This window comes from Astyanax mexicanus, chromosome 1, assembly GCF_023375975.1.
Source record: "Astyanax mexicanus isolate ESR-SI-001 chromosome 1, AstMex3_surface, whole genome shotgun sequence".
In the NCBI taxonomy this organism is placed as follows: Eukaryota; Metazoa; Chordata; class Actinopteri; order Characiformes; family Acestrorhamphidae; genus Astyanax; species Astyanax mexicanus.
This window is the reverse complement of record NC_064408.1, coordinates 42,707,119-42,729,230: the sequence shown is the minus strand read 5'-3', so window position 1 is coordinate 42,729,230 and position 22,112 is coordinate 42,707,119. Positions and strand designations below refer to the sequence as shown.

General features: G+C 37.6%; 1 long non-coding RNA gene across 1 annotated transcript; it reads right to left on the bottom strand.

Annotated features, from left to right (window-relative positions):
- Window positions 1-16,981: 16,981 nt before the first annotated feature.
- LOC111191779 (uncharacterized) lies at window positions 16,982-21,889 on the bottom strand. The gene is made up of 2 exons (XR_002649661.2): window positions 21,776-21,889; window positions 16,982-17,360 (listed from the first exon to the last, which is right to left on the bottom strand). It is a non-coding gene; the product is annotated as an uncharacterized LOC111191779 (long non-coding RNA).
- Window positions 21,890-22,112: the final 223 nt, after the last annotated feature.

Sequence of the window (22,112 nt, the reverse complement as noted above, 5' to 3'; positions counted from 1 at the left end):
AAGACCGGTTTAGTGGTGGGTCAGTGATGGTCTGGGGAGGCATAACCTAACAAAAATCTCCATGTGATGGCAAGTGGTTCCATAAATGCTGTAAATGTTAGCGCAAGGTTTGAAGAGTTTGAGCTTGGATATCTGGTTCAGCTTGCAGCTTCTAATTATAGTGTGTGGAATGCCATAGGCTATGTTCACATTACTAAGCGGAAGTGATTCATTAATACATAAAGTCCCAGAGGTTCACAACTGGATTCAGGTCTGGGGAATCTGAGGGCCAGTCAATGGAATCAATGCCTTCCTTGTCCAGGAACAGGACTGCACACTTTGGCCACATGAGGCCAGGCATCGTCCTGCACCAGGTAGAACCCAGGGCAAAAATAATCTTTGTGAAAGGTAACCTCACTTGCGGCCCTGTAACAAAACTCAACTTATGGAGTATTCTACATGTAGAAAAACCAGATGAGTTCTGGAAAAAAAAAGTAGTCTAATGAGGTAAAGAAAAAAAAAAAAAAAACCCAACTCAATCGGTAAAGGTAAATCTGGAGAAAAAAAGACAGGGCCAGCTGTGAAGCATGAGGGTGGATGTGTCATGCTTAGAATTTTACTGTGTTGTTTACTCATAGGCGTAGGAACCGGGGGGGATGGGTGGGACATGTCCCACCCAATATTAGAAACAGGTGGATTTGTCCCCCCCAAAAATGATATCAGTTCGCTCAGGTCAGCTGTACTATTAATGAGGAGACAGACCGGACCAATCACGGAGCCGGTTCAGGTATTAAGTCACGCCTCTCAGTAGAAACAGCCAATCAGCTTGCTGGTTTTGCGGCGCGCGGAGCAGAGGCAGTTTGCTGTTGGGGAAGCCCCGCCCCCTCGCTGTGAGATTTAGCAGCGGGATCGGGACGCAGCAGCTCCAGCTGATTTTAAAACAGATATGGATATACGAAGATTTTTCTAAGAGAAAGGTAACGATAGGCTAACCACTTCAACTGTGATGATATGTTTCTGATAGCTGGTTAAAAATACACGTCTCTGAATCAGCACACAGTTTAAACCCACTGTGATTAATAAACTGCAGCTGTGTTAGTGTGTTAGCTTATCTTTGGAATTAGCTAGATTGGGAGTCAGGGTTAAAGGAAAAAAATAAAATATATATGTAATGTTTCCCTGTACCTGATCAACTAATCACTTTAATTTTCAAACTGTTTATTCATTTAGGATTACAGGACTTACTGTGAGCTATAATGAACGAACATTGATTTAACTAACTAGTTATCTAGAAGCTGGATGTAGATGATCGCCAGAATTTCGTACAGTACTTTAAGTTGGTAGTTTAAAGCAGTTACTTAACCCCGATCACTGCCCTAAACTAGTGTTTTCCACCTGATCAGCTAATAAACAGTCATTTACTGAGTTTACCTGTTAAAATCCTTTAGCCCCCTATGGAGCCTAAATTAATCATGTATATCCACCAGAGGAAGCTCTAGAATATGCAGAACAGTTTTAATATGCAGTAGAATATATAAGAACTGTGTTGAGAAACACTGCTGTAATGTGACTTCTGTTCATTTGTATTTCACAGTAAGACCACATATCCTGACGTTTATAAAAGTCTCTATGAAACGTAAAGTTACATTCTTTTACATAAAAGGACACCATCTTAAGAAGAGCTCTCAGTAGAAAAAAATAAAAGTGCAGGAGAAAATGTAAATATACAACAGAATTGACATGCCAATACATAATAATAATAATAATAATAATAATAATAATAATAATAATAATAATAATAACAATAATAATCTGTTATATTATTTTAAATATTAGGTGATAACTCAGACATTGCTTGCATAATTTTTCTAACAACAGTAGCTGTAATGTGGAGTAACATGTTTAGGTTGTAAAATCACCTTATAATAATAATTTACTTTTAATTAAAAGTAATTTCCACAAATGTTCTAGGAAACTATTGGGTGGGCTTGGGTTCATATTGGCAAATGTGTCCCCCCCAATATCAAGCCCGCTCCTACGCCCTTGTGTTTACTAGTAGTATTTTATGTATACCAATTAATTCTAAATTCAAATTACACATCGTCCGTTAAAAATCTTAAAACTGTCTTCAGCATCTGGATCATAACCCTAAACACATCATGTCCTTCATCCATGGACTGACTGAATAGACACAAACTGAGGCTTTTGGAATGGCCCTCACACACAGTCCCTTGACCCAAACATCATGGAAGGATCTCAGAACTAAAGGCCTTCTGTGAAAAGTTGGGTTTTTCTTTATTTTGTGAAATATTTGTATTATTATATTTAAATTATTATTTTTTTGTCATGTTATTAAAGCCTCTTTCACTCGTGATTCGCGGCGGGTTGTTTCTGAACTAATAAATAAGGATTGCAGGCTTTGGGCGCCGTGTTACGTCACGTAGCCCTAGTTCGGTGCACGCGCGCGCTGGTCCCACCGGGGTCGCGAGAGAGGCGGCGTCTGCGGGGAGCTGCGCGCGCCTTTTCGCTCGCGACATCGTGTTTACCGAGAGAATCAGGACGCTTCTCTTCTTCTTCTTCTTTTTGACGCACCCAGAGGATCCGCTCCCCTCGGTGTGTAAACACCGCCGGTGGTCCCGCGCGCAGATTTCTGCGCCTGCTTCGTGCACGCGCACGCACGCACGCGCTCTCACACAAAGAGCTTTATGTTTATATTTTGGTTCTCTCTCTCTCTCTCCCCCCGCGCTAAATAGTCTGTTTTCTCCTTTGTTCCTTTAGCAGGGTCCCATTAAAATTATTAATAAAAAATAAATAAATAAATAAATAAATAAATAAAAACAGATTAATTCCTGTGTTTTTTAGGCCTCACACGGCGCGCGCGCCTCCAGCTGCTGCTCGGTTTGCGCATTAAGGTGACGCTTATTTGTGCAAAAGTTTGCAGCAGCTTCAGATATTTTGAGCGCGAGCTGCGTGCGTTCGTTTAGCCGTGTGTGTGTGTTTGGGGGCGGGGGGTGCAGGGGGTAATCCGCGTGCAAAACGGAGTAAAATGTAAATAGCGCTGGCGTGTCGGGAAAAGCACTGTGTGTGTGTGTGTGTGTGTGTGTGTTTTGTTTTAAGCAGCCTTCAAAAAGCCTCCAACCCGCGAGAGGGGCGCGCGCTCCCCGCTTTCCTCCGCTGCGGCGCGCGCTTTGATCAGCCGCGCGCCCTTTTTATGGCGTTTGACTGGAGAAATGCACCCGCTGCTGTCTGTACAAATCTGCCTCAGAGAGAGAGAGAGAAAGAGAGAGAGAGGGAAAGAGAGAGCGAGGGAGAGAGAGAGTCTCACGCGCTTTAATCTCGCCTGTCTTTCTGCACGCGCGCCACAGAGTTCCCGTTTCTGCACCTGCTCAGGTCTCGCGCTGTGAAAAGAGGAGCGCGCTCGCTCGAGCGTGTACTTACGGTGTGTGTGTTCAGAGTTAATGCTCACCCGGTTATTACTATTATTAATATTAGTAATAGTAGTATTTATTGATTAAAATATTGCAATAGTAACACACAACAAAACACTATTATTGTTCTCATTATGGCTAGTAAGTACACAGTAAAAAAAATTACATTTAGGGTTAAAAGTTTGCCCCTATGGAAATATTAAGTTGAATTATTAGTTTATTTATGAAAACGCTTTACATAAAAAACAACGAGACACACCATAAAAATATTAGTCCAGATTGTTAACCTAGTTTTAGTTAACCTAACTTTTCATTACAATGCTTACTGATTCTGAACTTCGTTTCAGACAGGAAAATAACTGAATTCACCTACAGTTAGAGCTGGGATGACCATCTCATAAAGATTACATTATGATAGTAACTAAACATATTTTTTTTCAAAATCTCACAGAAACGACTAGCTTATAGACCAAGCTTATACACAACAGACGCAACACGACAAACACATTATTTTGACACACAAACACATTATAACTAAATTAACAGTCCCCAAATTCATGGTGAGTATAGGCATTAATATGTTAACTAGTTTACTTGACACCGCGGAACAGCAACTTTGTACATTACATCAACAAAAATAATTTTGTTTGTAGCGTGTTCAACCTATTTTTTAAATACTTATATAATGTGTATAATATTTTACATTTTGTCTATTTCCATTGACCACTTCTTTTAGGATGGCTTTTGGCACCATTGCCACCAGTATATAGGTAGCCTGCAGGCTACCTCAGGTAAACCTGTAGATCATTTATTATGGTGAACTGCCTGTCTTGTATGTTGTAGCCTGTATAAGCAAGCATTTTCTGAGCTACTGCTTTAGCATTGTCTTTCTCATCAAATGTTCTCTATTTTATTCACCTGAGCATAACATTTAAATCAAAATTATTATGTAAAGCCTCCGATATAACAAAAAACATAAATTGCATTCATTTGAGTGCAGCAGGGGTGACACAAAACATTTGACATTTTTGCAAAAAAAAATGTTTTTGTAAAATTACAGAATGTTTTTATTCATTTTTAGGTTAGTTTCTTTTAATATGGCCAAACTAAAATTGGTTAAAAAAGAGATAATTAATGTATACCATTTAAATAGATTTTTTATTTTAAATACATGTGAAACATTTAAAAAGAAACAGACTTTTCTTGCCATTTTTGGGTGATTGTTTACAAGAAAGTACTGTAAAATGTAATGAGGGCATGTTTTACAGTATGTAAACTCAGCCAAATTTTTTTTGCTCAAATTGCATTTTCACCTTTAGAGAACTGTCTGAAAGTTGTCAGCATCGTAGTAATAAAACAATAATATGATTGTAATAATAGTGTTATTACTATAAATTTTACTACAATTACTAATATACTGTTGTTATTATTGTAAAAGTTTTCCTTGTTGACAACAATGATGACTATAACTTATATTAAAGTCTGTGGAGAGTCTGCGAGTGTATATATATGTGTCATTAGATCAATGTTAAACGGCCTCAGTGCGTGTGTCCTCATTTACTGACCTCATTAAAGTATTTCTGCTGTTCAGTTGAAGCGAATCCATCAGGTTTACAGCCGTGTCTGATGGGGCGTTCCTCTAATGATCAGGCTGCAGGACTGGACTCTTATCTCTCAGGTTGTTGCTGTAGGCCTGATCAGTGTATCTGCTTCTGCTCACGCACTGCAGTCTACTAATCTGGACAGAAGTGGCCGAATCTAAAGTATTGGTACACTTTCTTATTCACAGTTTCATTCAAAATCAAGAGTACCGAAAAGCAGTTGGAGTAACTGTCTCTACCGTCTGCTGTGAGAAATTGAAATCACTCAGACAAGAGAGTTGCTAAGTTTGGCATAGTATGTTGGATGATCTTTAATTCTCAACTCATCCCAAAAGTATTGGATGGAGCACCATCATTCCAAATAACAGTTCCACTGTTCCACAGCTTAGTGCCCACATCTGGCATTAGTATCTGCTCCAAAGAGTCTTATTCTATTGGCAATACTTCTCTGTACATCTAAGTCAGCAGTGGGTGCAACCTGAATTACCTGACAGCATTAATTAGAAGGGGTGCCCACAAAATTTGGGCATAAAGTTCATAATGAGGCCATAAATTAATAAGGCCATGCCTACTTAAAATAAACCATGTCATTTTTGGGTCTCTGTATTAGAATCATGACATGAGGATTGGGTTTGGGCACCCCTGATTATTTCCTGATCATTGGTTGTTCGGATCAGCAATTTCAGTTAAAAAATGAGAAGTGAAATGAAGTTTATAGGATTTACAGAAAGTGTACAATAATTCTTTAAACAAAATTAGGCAGGTGCATACATTTGGGCACCCTTGTTGTTTTATTGATTTGAATACCTTTAACACTAATTATGAGAAAGGGCTAAGGTGCCAATTACAAGTTTTTTCCTCTTTGCATCTTCTCTGAAGAGTGGCAACATGGGAGCCTCAAAACAAAACGACCGACGATCAAATGACCTGAAAACAAAGATTGTTTAACATTATGGATTAGGGGAAGGATACAAAAAGCTATCTCAGAGATTTCAGCTGTCAGTTTCCACTGTGAGGAACATAGTGAGGAAATGGAAGACCACAGGCACAGTTCTAGTTAAGAAAAATCTCAGATACTCAGAGAAGAAGGATGATGAAAACAGTCATATTCAACCCACAGACAAGCTACATCATCATCTTACTACAGATGGTGTCACTGTGCACCGTTCAACTTTTCAGAGCACTTTGCAGAAGGAGAGAATGCACGGGAGAAAAATGCAGAAGAAGCCTTTTCTGAGCACACGCCACAAACAGAGTCACTTGAGGTATGCTAAAGCACATTTAGACAAGCCAGCTTCAGTAAAATTTGGTGGTGGTTCCATCATGCTGTGGGGCTGTGTGATCAGTGCCAGTACGGGGAATCTTGTTAAAGTTGAGAGCCACATGGATTCTAGTCAATATCAGCAGATTATTGTAAACAATGTCTAAGAATCAGTGAGAAAGATGAAGTTGCGCCGGGGCTGGTTCCTTCAACAAAACAACAATCCTAAACACTGCTCAAAATCTACTAAAGCATTCATGCAGAGGAAAAAGTACAATTTTCTGGAATTATCATCTCAGTCCCCAGACCTGAAAATTATAGAAGATCTGTGGTGTGATTTAAAGCGGGCTGTTCATGACCAGAAACCATCAAACCTGACTGAACTGGAGATGTTTTGTAAAGAAGAATGGCCCAAAATACCTTCAACCAGAAGCCAGACTCTCATTAGAAGCTAAAGGAAGACTTTAGAAGCTGTTATTTCCCAAACCTTTTCACACCACTGTATATCTGGTCTAACACACAAGTTTCCTAATTCTTAAAGCTTCGCAGAGGAGGACATTTGTATACTTTATAATCTCCAAAGAATCACAACCCAGTATCACAGGATAGTCAGGAATAGCCATACATGACCCTAAGGTCACCATGCCCAATGCCAAGTGAGATATGGAGCAGTGGAACTGATGGGGCTCCATCTAATAACTTTAAAATGGGTTGGAGTGCCAGAACCTGACCTCACTCATTATCCTGTCGGGTTTATTGTAACCAAATATGTACAACATTCCTTTCCAAAAAGTGGAGTCTGTTACCAGATCCAACATTTTATTTTATATCTTTCCTTTCAGGAAAAAAAAACGCAGCACAGTGCCTAGAAACCTTTGGACAGTACGTATATTACTGCTGAGTGTCTGCTGAGTTCTTGAGAGTTTGTATAGGAGCCAAAAATACTCTCATGAGACACACTGCCCTCATGAGACACACTACCCGTACCTGCAGAAAGAGGCCGGACGTTTTATTTTATGCCTTTTTATATAAACTCACACATTCTTTCTGTCAATCTCACTGTCCCAGTATCAATTCTATAACTTCCTGTTTCTTGTATAGGCCCTACATTTGTATACCTACAGTTTACGTACAGAAAACCTACGCAGGCAATCAATAACAATCCACAAATCTCATATTACACCCGTGAGAGTAAAGCTCTGCCAGAAACTCTTCTTTATAGACTAAGGTATTTTTATTTTATGTGTTTTCTGACTACGGTTACATTCTGCTTAAACACTGGCTTAAATTGGTTTAGCCCCTTTTCTGGGGTATTTTCACACTGCTGGGTATAGTTTCGGGGTAGATTTCGTGTAGCAGTTGCTTGATAGTAAATGTATCACTATATTGTGGACACTAGGCCACAATAATTGCTCTATTGATTCATCATACAGTCAATCGACATGATCTTAATCATTTTGATGCTTTCAATATTGTTGATTGTTTTTTGCAAGTGTTTATTTTCACAACATATTTTAGGCTGTTTAGGAAAATAGCGCTGCCAAAACACAAAGAGGTAAACATGTGTTGTTTGAAATCCGTGTATCATTCGTTCATTTGATATTCAATTGAGAATCAAAATCGGAAAATTAAAAAACCAATTCGTTTTTTCGTTTTTTCGTTTTTGAATATAATACCAAAAAACGAATAACGGCTTGTATTTTGTATTTTTATTTGGTTATCCAAACAAAAATTGGAAATTTAAAAAACGGACCAGGAGCCGAATTTGATTTTGATTTTGAACTTGACCCATTTGTGTGCCCCGGAAGTTACTGATTTGTTTATTCTTGGTGGGTTTCTGTTGCGCGGGAGTTCACTGCAGTGTTATCTACACAGTCTGTATTGCTGTAGGCTTTGGATGGAGTTGAGGATGGAGAGTTTTATCTTGTTCAGAGGAACTAAACGCGTTGCAGTGAAAGAAGACGATATGACAACAGAAAAAATCGGCAGGATCTTTCAGGTGTTTGTCTAACGTTCCGTAGCTAAATGTCATATTTAGTTAATGTTATTCTGTGAATTGCCGCCTACTAAATATGACATTTAGCTACGGAACGTTAGACAAACACCTGAAAGATCCTGCCGATTTTTTCTGTTGTCATATCGTCTTCTTTCACTGCAACGCGTTTAGTTCCTCTGAACAAGATAAAACTCTCCATCCTCAACTCCATCCAAAGCCTACAGCAATACAGACTGTGTAGATAACACTGCAGTGAACTCCCGCGCAACAGAAACCCACCAAGAATAAACAAATCAGTAACTTCCGGGGCACACAAATGGGTCAAGTTCAAAATCAAAATCAAATTCGGCTCCTGGTCCGTTTTTTAAATTTCCAATTTTTGTTTGGATAACCAAATAAAAATACAAAATACAAGCCGTTATTCGTTTTTTGGTATTATATTCAAAAACGAAAAAACGAAAAAACGAATTGGTTTTTTAATTTTCCGATTTTGATTCTCAATTGAATATCAAATGAACGAATGATACACGGATTGTTTGAGGCTAGTAGATTTACAAAAAAAGTAAATATATAAAAAAGTAAATAAATAAACTTTTCACAGCCAATACAAAGTACCAAAAAAGAAAAAAGAAATTGTTCTATTATTTATTTGTATTGTTAATTACTATTATTAAAGGTCATTCAAACTAAATAGTTATCATTTGTCACAGTGATAACCCAGAAAATGGGACAGTTTTTGGCATTAAATAAAACAACACTTAAAGTGGCGGCCGTTATTATTTGGTTACTGAAAGCAGAAGCATTTCTGAGTGGAGAAGGGATAAACTATTGTGTTTAATGGTAGCAGTGTGCTGGAACGTCCTTCCCTGCTAGGCCTAATATATTAATTCTAAAAACTGGGCTTACATCACACGTACAGCCTCTAAAAGAGGATCCGGCTCAGTTTTACTGAACTCAGGTGGAGCAGTGGAGACTTCAGAAGGGGAAACTCAGAGCTCAGTAGCTCAGTCACTCATAGTAAAAACAAAGTGTGTAGTTGAAGTGAAGTTTCTGACTGCGCTAGCTCTCTCTTTCTGATTGAACATAATCTGGAATCGGATTCATCTGCTCTGAAAGGAGACCACATCACACGCACCCAGTTTAAAATGATTCTTCCGCATGCTCAGTGCAATTAGCCATTCTCACTAGAGAGGGCGCTCAATCCCAAAACTTACGGACCTCAGCATTAAGGAACTTGATTAGAACTCGTGAACATCAGGCAGACAGTAGCAGATACTACCTGATTTGTTCTATATCATGCAAAAACAATATTAGACACTGTTGATATAGGACTGATAGGTTAAACCTTACCTTAACTTTTCAGCTATAAAGTTATAACGTTTGTTTGATTTTAAGGGCATTGGTCATTGTATCCTATTTTGAGACATTTATCGAAATGTTTAGTAGAATATTAATTAAAAAATAGTTTTTTTTAAGTAGTCAATAATTTACTGTAAGTACAAGCTGACTTACTTAGCTAACCTAGCCAACAGATTGCCCACAATGTTATTTGCAAGTAATCAGATTGGATTTGCATATCAGAAATTATAAATGTATCTTAATGGGTTATTGTGGTAATGGCATTAGTGTCAGTAGTTACGTAGCTGTATGATCCTTACACTTCCAGCACTCTTTGTGGAGTGAGACTGAGAAGCATTTGTATGCATATTTTTTATGTTTTTTTTTTAATTATGTTTTTTATGTTTTTACTGTTCAGACTATCAAAAATGATACAGTCTGAATATGGGATGGATGTCAGAACATAGCTATAGAATCCAGTTAAACACTTTTAACACTTGCTTGTAATATTTTTACCAAAATAATTTTATTTTAAAATATTCAATATTTTGTTCATCTATGCCCATATATGAACATATTAATAAAACAAAACACAGTAAGGACACTTACTGACTGAGATGATTCAGTGGTGGTGATAGGGGGTCACCATGACTGTAGCACAAATATAGGCATTTTATTCGCTATCCAAATCTACAGTTGAACCTACACAAATTATTTGAGTTTTATGTGTAATTTTGATGATGGTAAAATAGTAGGAAATATGAAATAATCTTGATTTTCTTTGTGACTATTTTGTCATGCAGTGACCTGCATGTATCCCACCACCAAGAATAATGAAAAAAGCTTCAGCTTTAAAGAGAAACCTGTGAACAGTTCTAACAGATAATTTCACACCAGTCTACTCTGATATGACACTGTCCACATCCAAACCATGCACAAACAATAAGCAAAGAAAAAATAACAATAAGCAAAAATTGCAGCCGCTTTAGCAGCAGTAACTGTTTGCAGGTGTGCTGTCTAACTGTGTAAACAGTGTAAACTTATTTTTTAGCAGCAGATCACACTGTCAAGTAGAAAAATGTCTGCTACATGTGACGTGAAGTGTAATGCCTGTGACTGGGATCAGCAGGTGAAAACAGAAGTGCTGTATTTTGCAGTGTGGGATTGAGAAGTGAAGTGTGTCTGCTCATGAAGGAGAGAAAAAATGTGGATGTTCAAATGAATTTAAGATGATGTAAATAGTCACATTAAAAATCACACAGAGTGGCTTTAAACCCGCAGTGTCATGCAGGAGCCGCAAGACGAGTGCTTCAGTGGTGGGGAGCAGGCAGGCACTTTTGCTGTAATAATGTGCTGTCAGAGTTTAGACAAAGACCAGCTCTGACTTATTTGGCAGGCTGTGCTGTAGATATAAAAAACTGACAATGCATCTAAAGTCTCCTCTGTACTCACTTTTACGTTTTCTACATTTAGTTTTACTCACATTTTAATTCTTCACTTACACATTTACAGAACAAACACATTCGATTCATAATTAAATAATTTATAGTCATTACTAAATCATATACAGTCATTTATAAACAAATCCTGGCCATTACTGAACAACGTATAGTAATATAATTCACAGTGGATGCTCAAATATTTGTATAATAAATTTCTGGATAATGTATTTGAATCTAATAATTTATAGTGTATATGGAAAAAAAAAGTTTTTACTGAATAATTTACAGCCATATACATTTTCAGTAATGACGGAACTATACATAGCATGTAGTAATTACCAGAACATAAATAATTTAGGGTAGTTAGTGTATAAATCATAATAGCTACTGAATAATTCATAGAAGACACACAATGATTTAGACAAGACAATGAAAACAAAGTGTACACAGAACAATTCCTAATTGTTACTGAATAATTCATTGTGGGTACTGAATGATTTATGGTGGATATTGTATGAATCACAGAATATAATGAATAATTAATTGTAGTTCCTATATAGTTTATAATGGATATTGAATAATTAATAGTAGCTACAAAATAATTGATAGTGTATACTGAAAAATTCATAATGGGTAATGAGTACATCACAGAAGATAGTAAATAATTAATAGTAGTTACTTAATAATAATTTATATTAGACATTGAATAATTTATTATGCATAATGGATAAATATATATAAAATACTGAAAAGGTATTAGTTGTTACTGAATAATTCATAGTAGATACTGAATAATTCATAGTAGATACTGAATAATTTATTGTAGATGCTGAATCATTTTTAATAATGACTGAAAGATGTTGTAACTCATTAATATCCACTCTAGTTTTTGTCAATTCATTTGTCTAGAAAGTTTGCATTATGTAATTAGTTTTTTTTATTAATTATTTAAATACTAATGAATTAGACCAATGTAGCTTTTAGTCATATGCCAACATTTCTGTTTCTGTATATTTGATCAATAAACAATATTTTAAATTTGAATAAGTAGATGTTAATTCAAGACTTCACTTCACACCAAGCGCAACAACTTCTGCAGTGTTTTCTCTTAAATTTAGACACATTAATTTCTGTTCACTGGGTTTTAACATATAACTGAATAATACAGCTGAGGATGAAACCTTCTAAGTTCATACTGAAGCACAGGACAAGTCTTACCATTCACATATACAGTATATATGTTTGTGTTTGTGTGTGTGTGTGTGTGTGTGTGTGTATACTGTACGCTGCAGTTCTGTAATGGCAGCTTTTTGCTGATGCTGGACAATAATGATAGAGGCTTGTTGCAGTGTGTGTATGTGTGTATGTGTTGACTATAGTGAGTGGCTTGCTTTATCTTGGCCTATATGGAAGACAGAAATCCTTAGGGGACACAGGATGAGAAAAACTCATACTTACACTTACACACACACATACACATTGTCAGTGTGGACAGGTCGGCAGGTCACTGGCGTATGTGTGTGTGTGTGTCATTACCCACCGAGGTGTGTTTGAGTGTTAAGTTTCTGTCACAGAGCCAAGTGTGGCTTTGGGTTGTGTTTTGGTGGATGGGCCTCATTTGTGCGTCTTTTTTATTTCATAAGTGTTGCATTGCTGTTGCATTATATAGAGTTGCATATTGCTTTCTCTCTTCAGCGGTTGTGCTCTTTTGTTAAGTGAGAAAATGATCCCTATTACCTCTCCTCCAGCCCTCCAACCTTCCACTCACTTTTCCTTCATCATGTTTTGTGATGAAAAAACATGGGATTTGGAATAAATTAATAGTATTTTTTTTTTTTTCATTTCCCTTGTTTCTAATTTGTAGATTGCATTGATCGGTTCAGGCAAGTGAGGAGAGAGGGGGTTGAATTTGTAATGGGACACAATTCTCATTAAAGCTATCCACTGAAAAATCATTACTGCTCACAGACAAATCGAGTATCTGTTCATTTAGCAGCCAACAGAGGCTGAGATATGTGGGACATGTGAATATGTTGTTATGTGGGTTTTGTATGTAGATATATGGGATATGTTGGTATGAGGGATACTTGGGATGTGTGGAGTATTTGGGTATGTGGATATGTGGGATATGATGGGTATATGGGATATGTGAGTATGAGGGTATGTGGATATGCAGGTATATGGAATAAATGGGTTTGTGGCATGTGTGGGGTATGTAGATATATGGGTATGTGGATATATGGGTATGTGGAATATGTGGAATATATGTGCATGTGGCATATGTAGGTATACGGGTATGTGAGATATGTGGGGTATGTGGATATGCATGTACGTGGGATATATGAGGTGAGGGTATGAAGGTTTGTGGGATAAGCGAGTTTGAGGGTATAAAGGTATGTGGGATGTATGGGTAAGTGGATATGCATGTATGTGGGATATATGGGATATATTGCAGAATTTGTGCAAATGTGGAGTATGTGGGTATATGAGGTATGGTGATATGTGGGACATATGGGTATGGTGATGTGTGGGATAAATGGGTATATGGGATATGTGGGTATAAGGGATACTTGGAGTATGTGGGATATTTGGTTAAGTGAATATGCGGGTACGTGTGATATATGGAGGATGTGGGTATATAAGGTATGGGGGATACGTGGATTACGCAGGGTATGTTATATTTTCTTCATTTTTTCTCCTCTCATTCTCATTCTTCTCTCTCTTCTTTTCTCTTCTTGTCTCATTTCTACTGGCTCATTTCTTATCTTCTTGTTTCTCTTCTATTTTTCTCTTGTCTTGTTTCTTCTTTTCTTGTCCCTTTTTTTCTCTGTTCTTCTTGTCTTTGCTTCCTTTTGAGTTTTCTTGATTGAGCTCATCTGCTTTCCTATCTTTTTTCTACCCTTTCTCTCTCTTCTCCTATGTTTCTAGCTTTTTTTTCTCTTTCTGTTTCTAACCATTTCTCATCTTTTCTCTTTTCGTCTCGCTTCTCCTCTCAGACGAACAGAGTATGTGGTTATTTAGCAGGTGAAGGAGGCTGAGGTTTGTGGAATTTGTGGTATATGTTGGTATGTGTACAGAGACACGGAGTGAAAGAGGGTTGGAGAGGTGGAGAGTGTGTGTATTATGTGTGTATGTGGTGTGAGTGTGTGATTAGGGGGGCTTAGCAGCGAGGAAAGGAGAAAAATATATATATAATGAATTACAATGGCGGACATGAATTGAGAGCCGAGTGTCAAACACTGTCAACAAGACGGCTCTCTGTCACGCCGAGCATTCTGAGACATTAACAGCTTCTGTCATTCTGCTGACAAAATGGTGGCAGAGATTTCCCAGGGTGCCCAGATGACTGCTGGCGTTTGTCAACAAGCCGCTGTCAGCGAGGGGAGAGAGAGAGAGAGTGAGAACGAGAGAGAGAGGGAGAGAGAAAGCTTCGCCATGTCAGTGACAGCTAACACACCGAGATCCCACGGGTCTTCACCCAGCGCCAGAGAGAGAGAGAAAGAGAGCGAGAGAGAGAGAGAGAGAGGATTTGTGCTGAAGAACGACAGGTAGGGTGAGAGAGGGAAGGATGGAGGGATAGAGAGAGAGAGAAGGGCGAGAAGAGGAGGAGGAGGAGGAAGAGGAGGAGGGCCGGGAGGGGAGGGGCGCGCGCCTCCTGTGCACCTTTCATATGAAATTGCAGGCGGAAAATGAGCTGTCACTCCAATTCCCAAGATGCTTTGCTGTTTAGCATAAGTGCGCTGTGTGGGCCGCCTGTCGGTCGGACCGACTCAGACAGATAATTAACTAAAGCTGCAGTTTTCCTCCCTTCTCTCTCTCTCTCTCTCTCTAGCTGGAGCTTCCTCCCTCCCTCCTTCCCTCCCTCCGCTCAGACGCCTTCTCCCGCGCTCATCTGCATTTTTCGCCAGAGGCGAGCGGTTAGCACTCGAGCCAGCCACAGAGAGGGTAAGAAGCCAATTAGTCAGGTGGATGGATGAGTGATTGACAGCTGGCTGCTGGAGTCCCTCTCTCACACATTAATGCGCTCTCTCTCTCTCAGTCTCTCTCTCTCTCTCTCTGCGCTCTCGCGCCCGTGTGTGTGCAGGGAAGCAGATGAGCATGGATGGAGTGTGATACAGAAGCAGTGGCTGTAGCCGTGTGTACTGCTGTCTACGGGCTACTGCCGGCCATGCCGCCCTCCTCCTCCTCCTCCTCTTCCTATTGTGCTGTCTCTCCTTTCTCTTTCTCTCCTCTTTACTTTCTTTCTCTTCCTCTTTCTGTTCTCTTTCTGCCCCATCACAACACAGTTCCAGTGCCTTCTTCTCAGCCTGATTCCCATCTCACACTCTTCCCTGATCCTTCCATCATGGCCTCTCATAAGCGCCACATACTGTCTCTTCTCCTCACATTTCCTCCCCTATTTCCCTCTGGTTTCATTTCTCCTCTCCTCTTCTCTATTGTCTTCTTTCTCAATTCATTTTCTTCTGTGCCTTACTCCTGTCTTCTCATCTTGTGTATTTGTTCTCCTCTTTTTTGTTCTCTTCTCTTCTTGTTTCATTTCTCCTCTTTGCTTTACTCTTGTCTATTCACCCTGTTTGTGTTCTCTTCTTTTCTCATTTCTACTTGTTTCATTCCCTTTCTTTTCATTTCATTTTCCCTTTTCTTGTTTCATTTCTTCTCTTCTTTTTCACTTCTTGTCTTCATTCTCTCACTTTTATTCTTGTTCTTCTCTATTGTCTTTACTTTTCTTCTCAATTAGTTTTACTTTTCTTTGCTTTTCTGTTGTTTTCTGTTTATTTTTTCTCCTCTTTTCATTTCTCTTAATCCATTCTCTTCTCTTGTTTCACTTCTTCCCTTTCTCTTCTAGTCCCTTCTTTTCTCTTTTTGTTTAATTTCTTTTCATCTCTTCTTTTCTTTTTATTACATTTTTTTCTTCTTTTCTCTTCTCATTTTATTTTGTCTTCTCTTCTTGTTTTTTAATATTTTTTTCTCATTTCATTTCTTCTGTGCTTGTCTTCTTTCTCTATTATTATATATTTTCATCCTCTTCATCTTCCTTTCTTTTTATCTTCTTATTTGTTTGTTTCTTCTCTTATTTAGTCATCTTATTTTGTGTATCTTTTTATTTCAAAAATTTCTTTCTCTCTTGTTCTTTCTTTCTGCCTTTTTCTCTTCCCCTTTCTACATTTATTTTTTCACTTTTATTTTTCTCTCCTTTGCTGTCTTTGCTTCTTTTAAGTTTTTCTCTTCTTTTTACTTCTAATCACTTCTTGACTTATCTCTTCATGCTTTCACATTTTATTCATGTATCATTTAGAGTTTCTTAACTACTCTTTTCTTACTTTCTTCTCTTAGCTTGTCTTCCCCTTTTATACTTTTCTGTAAGAGATTCTTTTTTGTCTTTCTTTTCTCTGTTGTTTCTTTTATCACTGTCTTAAAGTCACTTGTGTCTTATCCTGTCCACTTTTTTCCTTTCTTTTTTGTATCATTTTTCCCACACTTTTCTTCTCCTATTATTAGCTCTGTTCTGTTCTTTGCTTTCATTCCTCCATGGTTTCACAGACTGTCTTTCTTGGTTTGCGCCTCGATCCATTTGTAGGCGTAATTGAGGATGCCAAAGGCCGCGGCATAACCACACACACACACACACAGACAAATAAAACACCCCTGATGAGAGTGCAGGGTACTTTTTGGCCTGTAGGATGATGTTGATTTTGATGTGTCTAATAGAGCTCTGAGTGTTCTTCTCACCCAGACACACAACTGTGCTCACATTCACTAAAGTACACTCCTGATACCAGACTGAACGGGCCGGGTCACACCCACAAACTGCCTGGGAGAGGATAGAGTGAGTAAAAACTGAGGATCTGGCAGGTTCTTAACATGCAAAAATTTCCATTAACCATGGAACAACATCTTATGGACACGATCTTCAAAGATAAGATTTTACCAGAACGAGGGAGAAATTATTTAATAAGGACAGAGCTGCTCATAATCCTAAACATATCACATAATCTGTTAAACATGGTGAAGGTAGTGTTACAGTGTAAACTGCCAGTTAGACTGATGATGTAACTGCTGGTCAAATCAGCAGGATATATTCTAAAATGTAAATATAAAAATCGACTAAATGCTTTAAAATCATTGACAAATCATCACAAATGAACAATGACATGAAGTACACTAATTTCGGTCCAACACACATTTACAGCAGAAACTAAAGGTAACAAAATCAATAAGGATCTGACACTGCAGAATAACTTCACTTTGATCAATAGTGACAGTAGAAAGAGGAATCACGGCATATGCGTTGGCTCCAATACTGCTCTGTGACACCTGTGCATGCAAAGGGAATGAATGTGAGACAAAAGTTACAGCTTTGATTATGTTGGTCTGCCTAATTAAAATTAAAAACATCAGAAAATATAAAAATATAAAAAAAATATATAACATTACAGAATACATTACAGCACACATTACAGAAGGACAATATACAATGATGATTAAACCTAAAAAGTCTTGACCCTACTTAATAAAACAGCTGAGAGTAAATAAGTGTTCAAAGGTTTTGTTTAAAAAAACAGGCCTAAAGCCTTTTAAGGTTGTGGCCAATTTAACATGCCATCTACTGTCAGTCATTTAACATATCTACAAATGGGTATGTGTCACAGAGACATGCTAATCCACCTTTTAGCTATGTTGACTTTGTCACTGTACAATTAATCAACTAATCAGTAAGCTTGGCCTTAAATTTTATTCTCGCATGCAATTTACAAAATATCTTAAATAGTTTTTTTTTAAATACAGTATCTACAAATTGTATGGATTTTTTTGGGTCCTACATACAGTACCATTTGTTCTGGTAACATTAATCAGTAATGTCAGTAAACTATTGAGGAACATTTGTTTTTCAAATGTCAGCTAAACAGTGGTCTAATCTTTCAGCTGAGTTCAATTCTTTAAATGAGTGACCATAGCGGAATATGTTTAAATAGGTTGACAAACCTCTTCTGTCAACTTTACAGGAACTTAAGTGACTGCACACACCTAGGTTTAACCTTTTTCCTCCATATTATTCCAAATGTTTTATTCAAAGCATAACACTTAAGCCAGAGCTTTCCCAGGATAAAATAAGGCACAATAAATCTCAGAGAAAAGACCAAAAAGTGACAATTGAATTACTATTCAAACCCTTTCTCTATGACAAACCGTAATAATTCAGGTGCACAATATGACCTTAACAGGCCTGCCAATTAGGTGTGTGGTGTGTGTCGGTGTTCGGGATTTAATATGACGCTGTGTCTGTGAGGGTCCTCAATCAGAATGTGAACAAAACAGAAGAGCACTGAAAGCAAGTTAGGGATAAATGTATGTGTGTGGAAGTCACAGAATTCACTTCTATGTAATTAGAACTTTCTTTTTAGTGGCTGTTTGCATTTTTTACAGCTCGTAAGGTAAAACCCATGTTTCTGTTAAATTGTGTCAGTTTGATCCGGTTCAATTTGGCTCCACACTGCAGTTTAATGAGTGCACTTGAGAACTTCGCTACATCCTGGCATCATCAACTTGTGGGCTGTGTCCCCCTATGCTCCATGTTGGTTGGTTTGTGGAAGTACATTAGACATTGATGAAATGTCAACCAAGCGAGTCACCCACTAGATGTTTTAATCTAAATGAATTCAATTTAATCACATTCATCATCAAAGTATTTTAAACTGCACACTTAAATTAAATTTTGGCTGAATGAATGAATAAATAGCTGCCATATACCTCCTGTAATAACATCACATGCACATTTATTCACCTAAAAATGGAGAACAAAAATGACGGTCACATATTAATGAGGATTAAACTACAGTTACAGTAGACACAGGAATCACCAGTATAATCTTCTGTACCCATACTGCTGTGAGATGTAAGTTCTCATCAAGGGATCTGGTCTGGTGGTGCCTGAATATAGCCTGCCTCCGAACCATCCAAACAATCAAATGAAGTGCACCATAGTAGATCTGGACAAAGACTACCTCCTTTGGTCAGACCAAAGTTTGGTCCATTGCGCTGGACCATGATTCGAGACACATTTCTTACATCCTGTTTTGGTTAGAATCAAACTGATGGTCTAAAGGTCCAGATGGGACAGGGTAAGCACTCTAACTGAGCACCATTTTGAAGCTGATAAACAACTGACAGTGCGAGCTGGCCGAGGTAACATACAGCCTTTCCACACAAGGGTGGGTGAGTGGTTGGGGGAGTATGGCAGCTAACAGATGCTCACACTGGAAGTGATATGTGGAGAGGGAGGGCCGAGCCATCCTACTCACCCAATGAGAACGAGTATAATTATGCTCTCTCTGACTGTGGCATCATTGCAGATGAAACTTATGATCTTGGAATGATGCTCAAATCAAACCTACTTGATGCACTCTGACGGCTCTAAAGCAGCAAGAAATATCAAAGTCCACTGGATTCACTAACTGAAATATTGACGTTGATTTTGCCAGCCTCAAAATTAGCAGTAAAACCAATCAGAACAGATTCATCCCGACTGAGCAAAAACCAGGCAGTGTAACCTCAGCTCTATTTAAAACAGATAAAAACTCAAAACACCAGGATGTGGGCTGAAATGAATTTGAGCCACATGTTATAGCGGTGAAAACTCATCTGTTTCTCCAACTACATTTAAAACCTGTCCCAGTACATTCAAAACTGCTCCCAGTAAGTCCAAAACTCCTTAAAATACATCCAAAACTCCTCCTAGTACAACAGAAAAAAATCATTCACACAAGTGAAATAGCATATTTTGCCAAATACATCACTGGATTTATAGTCTGACAAACTGGAAGGACCTCGAACTAGGGGTGGGCGATATGGCTCTAAAATAATATCGCGATATTTCAGGGTATTTTTGCGATAACGATATACTTGGCGATATAGGAAAACTAAAATAATTTATTCATTTCTGGAATATAGTATAATAGTATAACAGTATAATCATAATGTGGCAAAATAAATAATATAGCATAAAATAATATAATGCAGCAAATAATATTGCAGAATATTTAGTGCATGCATATAAACTGCAAACTAAAACAATTATACAATAAATACACTTAAAGCTTCAGAGTAAATAATAGACTACTTTTAAGACAGAACAGCCCTATTATCAAGATATGGATTTTTAATATCATGATATTTCTGTGTCATGATATATTGTATACAATATAATATTGCCCACCCCTACCTTAAACTAATAAGTGTAAATGCATGGAGTTAAAATTTTATCATTTCAGATTCTAGTCACGTGAAGTGACCAGGTATAAACAGGTTGTTAAACAGATAACACGGCCTATTTGTTTTTGGACTGTACTCCTGAGAATGAGTCAAAACAGTTTAGCTAACACAGATTTGCGACAGATATTTTCACTAACTAGCTAATTTATCAGTCAAAGTCAAAACACTAAATGAAGAAATTTGGAACAGGCATAAAAGCTACAAGAAAGCAACAGCAAACACTGCAAACATGCAGCAAAAATGAGAGATGAAATTATATTTTCAGTGCTAAAAGCTACATCTTTTTTCGACTGGCTTGAGAAAAAGTTTCTGATGTATACATTTTTTTGAGCTTTTAAAAAAGATTTAAAAATGTTTTTCAGGTTTTAAAAAATCTATTTATTGTTTATATAATTCCAATGTTAAGATCCATTTTAATCCAATAATTCTTTAAGTCTTTTTGCACTCTTTGCACAATGCTGTTTTAGCAATTTGGTAACTTAAAATTTAACATTGTAATTTCACAATTGTTTCTATCATTACACATTAATACAGATAAGAATTTGCTGCATGCATCCAGAGCTGTATCGTTTTATTGAAGTGTAAAAAAGATTGTGTGCGCTAACAGTGAAATGTGAAATATGGGGCTGGATGTCACTGCGTCCATTGCCTGCAGCTTTTTCAGAGGGGTACAATGCGCTGACTGGATAAATGGAGGTGGATTTGACTGAGGTCGGCGTCAAAATGGCCATTTAACGGGGGGCCCATGTTTAGTGTCTGTAAATGTTAAGGTGGGGGGGATGTGAATGCTTATTCTACACCTTTAGGGCATTTATCCCCCAGGCACTGCGCTCACTGTGGTGTCACACTGCTAGCAAACACGACACTGTCAAAGCGTTAACTGTCTCTGTGAACTAACACCACCAACGGCACATCAACCGGACTACCTGCTCTCTCTCTGTCTCTCACACACACACACACAAACAGCCTGGGAGCATGGAAGACACTACTCTACAGCTTGAATGAAATGTATTTTGATTTAAGGAGTCAAACTGAAAATAAATGAGCTTTCAGAAAACAAGGCTCTTTATTTTTTCTGAAATCTAAAATGTTGTGAGGGTCCTTAGGTGGAAAATCGCATCCAAATGTTGATTCAAATCAGTTATAATGCCTCTAACTGTACACTACTGACAGAATGACTAAAATCAGATCTTTATACAATAGAGTTCACTGCCATTTCAGATTTATTTTATATTTAGCATTTAATATGTGACTATACCTTGGGGTATATAAATGTGCCTGTTCACTATCTTTTTTTCCTGACAGAATTTATAGATTGTCCCACAGTTAGGTTCTGCCTACTTGTTCAAATTTTTTTTAGAGCTCTGTGCTTAATATGCAAAATACTGTATATTGTTACTTTCACAAAAAAAGCTTTGTATCTCCAAAGTGGCAACAGAAGATATAAAAACATTTCTTACCTTTAAATATACGTCAGTGTTGGTGACATCACATGCATGTTTCTGGCTGAATCTTTAAAACATCAAAGTGAGCTGCACTTCACCTGTAAAGCTGCAGTAAAAGCAAAACAATACAAAGAAAACAATAGTTTGTTAATGTCATTGGGTTGGCAACCGTGCTTAATTAATACTTAAACAGGATTAACATAGGGTGTTACCTAGCTGATAATATAACACAGATAATAACACAAATTATAATATTAATTAAATGTGACACAGATGGCACAAAATATAATACATGCTAATACAGAAGTAAACAATAAATGAACAATATAATAAATAAACAGCTAAATAAACA